This window comes from Schistocerca americana, chromosome 1 (genome assembly GCF_021461395.2).
Source record: "Schistocerca americana isolate TAMUIC-IGC-003095 chromosome 1, iqSchAmer2.1, whole genome shotgun sequence".
NCBI classification, from domain to species: domain Eukaryota; kingdom Metazoa; phylum Arthropoda; class Insecta; order Orthoptera; family Acrididae; genus Schistocerca; species Schistocerca americana.
The window spans coordinates 1,062,095,881-1,062,107,442 of NC_060119.1; positions in this window are offsets into that span (position 1 = coordinate 1,062,095,881).

The window sequence follows — 11,562 nt, forward strand, 5'->3', positions numbered from 1 at the left end:
TATTTCCAGATGTTCCCAAGGCGTGCATAGCACAGCCTCTTACCGCCAACTCATAAATATTACTTAAGCTCTAACTTATGCCCTGCTACTGTATACCGCCAAACAGGACATACCAGCCAGTAGCGGAAGATTCATACATGAACTCCCCATAGCGATGTTGCATCAAACAAAGAAAATCCCATGAAGAAAATGTGTTGTAATGAAACACCAACCACTATACAATGCGCCGTTCTGAAACAACTCTTGTTCAGCTCCACCCTCATGACATCACTGACGAAGTAACCAATGGCGCATGTTTGTGCCAGCAACTAGCCTCGCATAAGCGGTCCTCTGAAACTATATACCTGCTTACCAGCATGGCTCATTATTTTCAGCAAGCTGTGTTTCCTACAGAAAGCGTAAGATATGGTTCAAATGACTGTGGGCAATATGGGAGTTAACGTCTGAGGTCACCAGTCCAGGTCACCAGTCCCCTAGAACTTAGAACTACTTAAACCAAACCAACCTAGGGACATCATACACATCCATGCCCGAGGCAGGATTCGAACCTGCGATCGTAGCGGTCGCGCGGTTCCAGACTGAAGAGCCTAGAACCGCTCGGCCAAACCGGCCGGCAAGCATAAGATAGGTATCTTCAAAGGGCTCCCTCCAAAACATCAGAAAGCGCCGCTCTCCTGCTGCCATGGTCGCCTTTCGGCCGCGTTTCGGCTGCTAGACTGGGTTGGTTGTAAAATGCGCAATAGCTAGCTATCCCTTACGGGTAGCTCTGGCACAACTGCCTTCCATAGAAACTATTCCTGAGGCTCCAGTCTGGGTTGACGGCAAGGGGCTGCTTTTTTCGCTGCATACTCTCTGCCGCCAGGCCCAAATCCAGCAACTGCCCCTTCCAACTCACACTGAAATCATCCAGAAGAGTAAGGGAGTATCACCCCACGGTAAAAGAAACGAATGAAGCTACAAAGAGTTCAGTATGTGAAGTTACTCTAATTCAGAATAACAGTGTAAAAACATTGCTATTCGAATCTGGACCATTATTACCTAACAACTGAGAGAATTAACGTGATGACGATGATGATGATGACGTTGGTTTGTGGGGCGCTCAACATCTTGGTCATCAGCGCTCGTACTAGTTCCCAACCTTTTCAGTCTCGCCACGTCCCAAATGATGATGAGGACAACACAAACATCCAGTCTCCGTGTGGAGAAAATCCCCGACCCGGCCGGGAATAGAACCCGGAAAATTACCGTGAAATCTGCCTAACGCCTAATGCGTCCAAGTTGATGAAAAGAATAATATGCAGAAGAATAGAAAAGAAAATTCAGGATGTGTTAGATGACGATCAGTTTGGTCTTGGAAAAGGTGAAGTCACCAGGGAAGCAATTCTGTCGTAGTAATTGATAATGGAAGTGAGACTAAAAAAAAAATCAGGACACGGCCATAGGATTTTCTACCTGGGAAAAGCGTTCGCCAGTGTGGAATGGTGCAAAATATTCGAAATTCTGAGTCAAATAGGGGTAAGTTATGAGCAAAGATGGGCAATATACAGTAAGTACAAGAACCAAGAGGGAACAATAAGAGTGGAACACCAAGAAAAAAGTGCTCGGATTTGGAAAGGTTTAAGACGAGAGTGCAGTGTTTCGCCCCCACTGTTCAATCCATACACTGAAAAGCAATGAAGAAAATAAAAGAAAGATTCAAGACTGGAATTTATCAATGAGAAGATTCGCTTATGTCATTGTTACCCGCAGTGAGAGAAATGAATTACAGGATTTGCTGAATGGAACAGACAGTCTGAGTATAGTATGTGGCTTGATAATTAATTGAAGAACGAAGAAAGCAATGAGATATAACAGAAATGAGAACAGCGAGGAGCTTTATATCAGGAATGGTGATCTCGAAGTAGATGAAGTTGAGGAATTGTGCTACCTAGGCAGCAAAATGACCCTTGATGGACGGGGCAAGGGGGCCATAAAAAGGAGACAAGTGCTGGCAGAAAGGGTATTCCTGCCGAAGACAAGTCTACTAGAATTAAAGATAGCCCTTAATTTGAGAAAGGAATTTCTGAGAATAAACTTTTTGGCACAGCATTGTATGGTACTGAAATTATGGACTGTTGGAAAACCGGAACAGAAAAGAATCGAAGCATCTGAGCTGTGATGATGCAGAATAATTTTGAAACTTTTTTGGACTAATTAGGTAAGTAAGGTTAAATGTAGAGGAGAGAGCGGATGGTGGAAAGAATACATTGAAGGCATGTGTAAGGGGGAAGACTTATCTGTTGGTGTGATCAAATAAGGCAGAAGGGATAGATAACAGTCCGTCAGAATTTCTAAAATCATTGAGGGAAGTCGAAACAAAACGAGGGGGAGTGAAAACAAAACGGCTATTCACGTTGATGTTGTGAATGCATGAGACTGGCGACATACCATTTGATCATCCACACAATTCCGAAGGCTGCAAGAGCTGACAAGTGGGACAATTGTCGCACTATTAGCTTAACAGCTCATACATCTAAGTTGCTGACGGGAATAATACACAGAAGAATGGAGGAGAAAATTGAGATTGTGTTAGATGACGATCAGTTTGGCTTTAGGAAAGGTAAAGGCACCAGAGAGGCAATTCGGATGTTGCGGTTGATAATGGAAGCAAGATTAAAGGGAAATCTAGACACTTTAATGAGTTATTGACCTGCAAAAAGCATTCGGCAGTGTAAAATGGTGCAAGGTGTACGAAATTTAAGAAAATTTAAGAAAATTTGGGGTCAGCTATAGGGGAAGAATGGTTGTATACAGTATGTAAAAGAACCAAGGGGGAACAATCAGAGTGGAAGACCAAGAACGAAGAGCTCGGATTAAAAATGGTATAAGAAGCGATGTACTGTTTCGACCCTACTGTTCAATCTATACATCGAAGAAGAAACGATAGAAATAAAAGAAATGTTCAAGACTGGAATTAAAATTCAACGTTGAAGGATATCAATGATGAGTTCGCTTATGACATTTTATCCTGAGTGAAAGTGAACAAGAAATACAGGTCCTGCTGAATGGAACGAACAGTCTAACATGTAATAAATATGGATTGAGATTAAATCGAAGAACGATGAAAGTAATGAGAAGTAGCTGGAATGAGAACAATGAGAAACTAAACCTCAGGATTGGTGATCACGAATTACATGATTTGAGGAATTCTGCTAGCTAGGTAGTATAATAACCCATGACGAGCGGAGCAAGGAGGACATAAAATGGAGACCAGCTCTGGCAAAAAGTCCATTCACGGCGAAGAGAAGTCTACTATTATCAAACATAGGTTTTAATTTGAGAAAGAAATTTCTGAGAATGTACGGTAGTGGAACATGGACTGTGAGAAGACCGGGAAAGAAGAGACTCGAAGTATTTGAAGTGGTGATACAGAAGAATGTTGAAAATTATGTGGACATATAAGGTAAGGAATGAGGAAGTTCTCCGCAGAGCTGGCGAGGAAAAGAATATACAGAATACACTGACAAGAGGGAGGGATAGTATGGTAGGACATCAGTTAAGACATCTGGGAATAACTTCCATGGTACTGTAGAGAGTAAAAGTTGTAGATTGAAAGATTGAAAGTGCTGCTACCTAAGAGGTGTAAGGGTTGGCACAGGATAGGAATTCGTGGCGGGTCGCATAAAACCAGACAGAGGACTGATTACCTAAAAAAAGGCAGTGACAAGCGGCGATCCATTACTGTGTTTCACTAATGTTGGTTTTATTGAGGTCTCGAACTTCATTAACTTTTTGAGATGAATTGTTTAATATTACTTAATTGTGACTGTTTTACAGTGTTCTCTAATAAATGCTCCCTAACGGCATCCCGAGACTCATTTCATACTGTGAAAGTCGACTAAAAACGCCTAACTCATTGAAAAGATACCTGAAAGATGACTGCAGGTGAACACTACATATTATCCTCACTGCTCGCTTTAGTGGATTACATACTCCGTGTCTTGAGTGATGAGTTGACCCACAAAACTATTCCATAAGGCAAAATAATGTACGAGGTTGATTCGTTTGTTTCGAATACTAGTAGTTATAAGAAGAGCATAAGTTCAAATGGTTCAAATGGCTCTGAGCTCTATGGGACTTAACTTCCGAGGTCATCAGTCCCCTAGAACTTAGAACTACTTAAACCTAACTAACCTAAGGACGTCACACACATCCATGCCCGAGGCAGGATTCGAACCTGCGACCGTAGCGCCTAGAACCGCTCGGCCACCCCGGCCGGCTAAGAGCATAAGTGGCCTTGGCAATACGACCTTTAGATAACATTGCACCTTACGACAGGGGTGGGAAAAACCGACCCGATAAAACCGATATCTGCATTTTAGTTCTGAATAACAGGTATTTCTCGGTATAAGAAATGAGTAATTTTTATCTGTAAAATATGCATTCCTTCGAAATATTGTGTTTTTATAGGAGACTGGAGAAGCTATTCCTGCTATTTTAATAACAATGTCGACAGAAATGATCAACAAACACATGGCATGAGAATTGGTACATCACTGCTGAGACGATAATGTACCTGTTACCACGAGGCGTGACCAATTAGATGGTGTGCGTGTACATGCAGTGTGCAAAACCTGCCCCTCAATGTCGTCGCCTTACGTTCATTGTACATCAAAATTGCACCAATCATAGTCTGGAAATATTTTAGGAAGTGACGTAGCAATGAAGTATAATGCTTCATTAGCCTTAAATATTAATAACTAAGAAACTTCAGTTTTCACCCTTCAGCTCTGCATATTCGTAATGTCCAAATAGCAGAATGATCCATGGTTTTTGGGCAGAATTTCAAAAAATTAGAATCAGTAGTGATTTTTTGTAGTATTCAAGCACTTACCACTTTTCGAGAAAAGCAGCGAAGGGTGGGCGGACTAAGCTTTCTTTTATTTCCTTACTGAATTTAATATTTGATTCTATGTACCCTGACACTGAGAGAGTCAAAATTTTTCAATCTCTATTCAATTTCTACTTTTACTACAGGAAATAATAAGAATAAAAAAACCGAAAATCGTCTAGTTCAGAAACCGGTTATTTTGAGCGGTTTTTAGTCAGGTTTAACTGTCGCGAAAAGAATTATAGAAACAAAATACGGTTATTTCAGCAATAAACACTAATCCTACATTACGCTAGCACACGTCGAGCATTTTATTACGGTGCTGCTTATGCAGTACAGCTTATTATCTAATTAATATCACTACTGTACATTTAGCGTACTTGCGGTTTACCCAGTAAACACCACAGAAAATTCGCGTATAAAGTACCCAGCCATGATTGCTAAGATTACGTTTGTCTAGTTTTATTATTCAGCTGAAATCTTTATGTTCAGCTTATTCGCTTCATATTTTACGATAATGGGTCCACGTCTGTGTAAATTCACACAAGCATCCATGTATTTGTTGCTTATTGCCTATCGTTTTATGCCTGTAACTCCACCACTGAACACTTCAGAGATCTACTAATCTGGAAAAATTTTCTCCATTCGGTGTCCGCGGCCTTGTTATGACCTCATCATGAGGTTCTTTTTGACCACAATGCACATGTCGATTCTGGCTGTTTTACGAGGGGCGACTAATAAATAAGGAAACACATTTTTTTCCTGAAAGCAAGTCGCTTTTGCTTAGGATCCCATACACCACATTATTCCCCACTATTCTTGCTACAAAATTCTGTTTTGCAACACAGTCTCCGTTCAATGCCACGGCCTTACGCCACCTTGCTGGGAGGGCCGATCTCTTGCTGCATCAGTCACCTTCACATCATCCGCGAACTGCTTTCTATGGAGAGCATCCTTCATTGGGCCAAACAGATGGCAGTCGGAACTTGCTAGATCCGGGAAATAGGGTGAAGTTTTATGAGTTCCCGTCGGGTACACACACTTGCGTGAGGTCTTGCATTGACTCTGAGGAAGAGAAGTGTTTTGCATTTTTGTGGCGACGAAGACGCCGAAGCCGTTTCTTCATTTTCATGAGGGTTTCACAGTACACTGCAGTGTTGACTGTTGCAGCACGAGGGAGGCTATAAAACAGAATAATCCCTTCAGAGTGTCTGAAGACTGTCACCACGACTTTACCAGTTGAGAGTGCGGCTTTGAACTTTTCTTTTTCGGAGGAGATGCAAGTTGCGTCAATCCGTGGATTGCAGTTTTGTTTCCGGTTCGAAGTAATGAACCCATGGCTGATTGCCTATGACTACGTTTGTCACGATCACCATTGTAATTCGCAAGCAATACCGCACAGATGATATTTTAGGCTGCTAGGAGTCCAGCGGGCAAATACATGTGTGTCGTGTCTGGTGGGCGAATGAGTCAGGACTACCAACAGAGACATTTAGTTGAGCAGCCAGGTGTTTGATTGTGATCCGTCGATCACTTCCAATGAAACTATCCGGACTTTCCAACACTGCAGGAGTGTTAGCTCTGTGCGGCCGGCCAGCACGCGGAAGATCGGATTGGTTTGCGTGCGTACCTTGTTGCGATGATGACAGACGCCCCACCCGGCTACTCAAAATGCTTTTGTTTAATGTCATGCCTCGGTAGACATTCTGTAAGTGCCTATGAATATCTGCGATGCTCTACTTTTCCGCCAAAACAAAATCAGTCACCTCTTTGTGCTTGGAACGCATCTCCGCTACAGATTCCATTTTGGAGGCTACGTGTAGCACCATCGAACTTCATGAAACTATATGGGTTGAAGCGAGAGTATTCCATCAAGTAACACAGAAAATTTCGCATTTTTTCAACCAAAATTGCTCGAGAAAATTTTTGTTGCGTTATTTATTGAAGACCCTTCGCAATATCGTTTGTAACCCAATAATGGTGTGGTCCAAAAGGCGACTTCAGTATTAATCTCCGATAAAGGCGGCATCGAATGGCTGGGAATATTAAGTTTGTGGTCAGAAGGATCAAAGGCTATGGATGTTTTTAGGCGGGGTACAAGGGATTGCAGCTAATCTCGGGGGAAATTTATGGCGGGATTTACTGTAGAAGTGTCAGCTGGAAAACGGCGCGTGGCTGGAATATAGGAGGAGGAGGGGGGAGGACTGGTGAGGGGAGAGGGGGCACTGTCCCGGTTGTAGTAATTTGTGGTGCGCGCTTGGGCAAGTTTCTGGCGGCAGACGTCTGCTCTGCATGCAGCCCGTCTCCTAGGCGACGGCGGTCCGCGCTGTGTTAATGGTCAGCGGTTTTTGAGGTCCTCTAATGGGACGGAACCTCGTGAGAACAAAAAGCGTTCTGGCATCGCCGAGTGCGAGCTCTGTCTCCCCCACGTAAAAAAAAAAAAAAAGTTGGCCCGCTGGTGAGCAAAGTGAGACGAGAAAAGGGGCCAACGGCTGGTGGGGCTGGAGTGAAGAGAAGGTGAAGGGGGATGGGGGGGGGGCCGAATCTTTTTGCCAGCCGGCCGACTGGCGCGGCACGCCCAAGTGGCGCCTAATCGTCATGAAGGTTCCAGATTGATGGCTCCGTCCCCGGTGTACGGCTCATCTGCTTCGCCGCGGGTAGCCTGCAGCGACGGCAGCGCCACACACGTCGGTTGCCGCAACTCGCGGACAGAAGAGAGTCTCGGTTCGCCTCGGCTCGGCTCGGCGCGGCGCGGCGCTGCGTCCTCTCCTTCATCACCGGCGGCGGTTTTTCCCCGCCTCTGACGTCCCGTAAACAAGCGCCGGTGGGCGAAAAAAGCGTTATGCTTTCTCTTGCAGCGGCAGGAATAGTAGGCGCCGAGCCCTCTATATATTCGCAGGCACCAAGCTTGCTTGGCAGAACAAAGAAGACTGTCGTTCCGTGACTCTACGCATTTGTCTTGCGGTCTCAACACGTTCAGACATTCTAAATCGCAGTCGTGCTCGATAAAAGACGAAGTACTTCCTCATGATTTACTCTCACGAAAATGTTCCTTCACGAAATTGTTCCTTCACGAGCGTTCTGCCACATTCCATCTGGCGTTTTATCTATACGACAAAAACATTTCGGAATTCATTCATAAAGACTCGTACGCTGGTGATTTCCACTGCTCACGTATCCTCTTCCAGTTTTTCTGACACTGAATATAACGTACGTAATTCCAAAATTTCGAAAAAGGATAAAGGAAGATTGAGTTTAACGTCCTGTCGGCGTCTAAGTCATTAGAGACGGAGCACAAACTCGGATTATGTCAAGAATTGGACAAAAATAGGTTGTGTCCTTTTGAAGGAACCATCCCGGCATTTGCCTGGAGATATTTAGGGAAATCAGGGAGATCCTAAATCAGGATAGCCGGAAGCGGGTTTGAACTGTCGTCTTCCCGAATGCGTATCCAGTGTGCTAACCCTGCGTCGCCTCACTCTATCGCAATTTCGAAAGCAAGAACAGAAAGCTACAAGAGAAAAGAAAAAGTCATCAACAGCTATACTCCTCAAGTCGCTTTACGGTCTACAGCGGAGGGTATCTCTGGTACCACAATTTTCTTTTTGCTCCTACTCTGTTCCATTCGATAATGCGGAGTGGTAAGAATTACTGACTGTAATCTTCTGTGTGCGATCTAATTTTTCTAATATTTCTGGCGTTTGTTACTTCGCGGGACATATTAAGGGGGATGCACTATGTCGCCCTACTCTTCTTCTCGGAACTTCAACAGAAAACCTCTCCGTGAGACACAACGCCTCTATCGTAGCGACGGTTGCGGGAGTTTGTTGTGCAACTCGTTGACGCTATTGCGCCGTCCAAACGATCCCGTGTCTCAACATGCCTCTCTTCGTAGGAATTTCTCTACCTCTCCTGTTAATCCTTCTGGGTAAGGCTAACGCCTTTATAATCAGTACTCATGAACCGCTCAAATAAGTGTTTTATAAGCTACTACATTCGTGTATGAATTACGATTACGTTACATTCTTCCCATACAACTTACCCTTGCATCCGCTTTTCCTACAATTACACTACTGGCCATTAAAATTGCTACACCAAGAAGAAATGCATATTATGAACGGATACTCATTGGACAAACATATTATACTCGAACTGACATGTGATTACATTTTCACGCAGTTTGGGTGCATAGATCCTGAGAATTCAGTATCCAGAACAACCACCTCTTGCCGTAATAACGGCCTTGATATGACTGGGCACTGAGTGAAACAGAGCTTGGATGGCGTGTACAGGAACAGCTGCCCACGCAGCTTCAACACGATACCTCAGTTCATCAAGAGTGGTGACTGGCGTGTTGTGACGAGCCAGTTGCTAGGGCACCATTGACCAGACGTTTTCAATTGGTGAGAGATCTGGAGAATGTGCTGACCAGGGCAGCAGGCGAACATTTTCTGTATCCAGAAATGCCCGTACAGGATCTGTAACATGCGGTCGTGCATTATCCTGCTGAAATGTAGGGTTTCGCAAGGATCGAATAAAGGGTAGAGACACGGGTCGTAACACATCTGAAATGTAACGTCCAATGTTCAAAATGCCGTCAATGCGAACAAGAGGTGACCGAGACGTGTAACCAATGGCACCCCATACCATCACGCCGGGTGATACGCCAGTATGGCGATGACGAATACACGCTTCCAACGTGCGTTCAACGCGATGTCGCCAAACACGGATGCGAGCATCATGATGCTGTAAACAGAACGTGGATTCATCCGAAAAAATGACGTTTTGCCATTCGTGCACCCAGGTTCGTCGTTGAGTACACCATCGCAGGCGCTCCTGTCTGTGATGCAGTGTCAATGGTAACCACAGCCATGATCTCGGAGCTGATAGTCCATGCTGCTGCAAACGTCGTAGAACTGTTCCTGCAGACGGTTGTTATCTTGCAAACATCCCCATCTGTTGACTCAGGGATCGAGACGTGGCTGCACGATCCGTTACAGCCATGCGGATAAGATGCCTGTCATCTCGATTGCTAGTTATACGAGGCCGTTGGGATCCAGCACGGCGTTCCGTATTACCCTCGTCAACCCACCGATTCCATATTCTGCTAACAGTCATTGGATCTCGACAAACGCGAGCAGCAATGTCGCGATACGATAAACCGCAATCGCGATAGGCTACAATCCGACCTTTATCAAAGTCGTAAACGTGATGGTACGCATTTCTCCTCCTTACACGAGGCATGACAACAACGTTTCACGAGGTAACGCCGGTCAACTGCTGTTTGTGTATGAGAAATCGGTTGGAAACTTTCCTCATGTCAGCACGTTGTAGGTGTCGCCACCGGCACCAACCTTGTGTGAATGCTCTGAAAAGCTAATCATTTGCATATCACAGCATCTTCTTCCTGTCGGTTAAATTTCGCATCTGCAGCATGTCATCTTCGTGGTGTAGCAATTTTAATGGCCAGTAGTGTGACTTTATGTGGTCATTCCACTTTATATGTCTCCAGATGGATGGTTACTCTTCGAGGCAGAATGGTTATTTTACTTTCAAAGTATAATCTACACTATTTACGCACAATACATCACATTCATTTACGATCTAGGTCAACCAGCTGTCACTGAACTAACCACGGATCCTCTGTACGTCTTCCTGCAATTAGTATAGTCTTCTGGCGTCGCGACCTCCTTACAGACAGTCGCATCATCTGCAGTGAGCCTTATGGAGCGTCCTGACTTTATTTACTTCCTTATTTATGTATATTGTAACATCCCAGAAGTAGAATCAAGAACAGGTGCCAACATGAACTTACTCGCACAAGTAAATATCCTCGGTGTAGCGAAGCAGGTTAAGTCACTTAATAAAGTCAAATCTCCGGCCTGGTATACTTTCGAGCATCCTTTCAGGGTATACCGATAAAATAGCTCCATACCTAGCAAGCACATAGAACTGCTCACTCGTCTGAAGATCAGTACCTAAACACTGTAAAGTTGCATAAGTCACACCAATACCCCAAAAAGTAAATAGGGGTATCCGCTGAATTACACATATCACAAATTCTTTACAGACGAATGGAAAAACTGGTAGAAGTCGACCTCGGGGAAGATCAGTTTGGATTCCGTAGAAATGTTGGAACACGTGAGGCAATACTGACCCCACGAATTATCTTAGAAAATAGATTAAGGAAAGGCAAACCTACGTTTCTAGCATTTGTAGACTTAGAGAAAACTTTTGACAATGTTGACTGGAATACTCTCTTTCAAATTCTGAAGGTGACTGGGGTAAAATACAGGGAGCGAAATGCCATTTACGATTTTTACAGAAATCAGATGACAGTTATAAGAGTCGAGGGGCGTGAAAGGAAAGCAGTGGATGGGGAAGGAGTGAGACAGAGTTGTAGCCTGTCCCCGATGATATTCAATCTGTATACTGAGCAAGCAGTAAGGAAACAAAAGAAAAATTCGGAGAAGAAATAAAAACATTAAGGTTCGCCGATGACATTGTAATTCTGTCAGAGACAGCAAAGGACCTGGAAGAGCAGCTGAACGGAATGGACAGTGTCTTCAAAGGAGGATAAAAGATGAATATCAACAAAAGCAAAACGAGAATAATGGAACGTAGTCGAATTAAATTGGGTGGTGCTGCGGGAATTAGATTAGGAAATGAGACGCTTAAAGTAGTAAATGAGT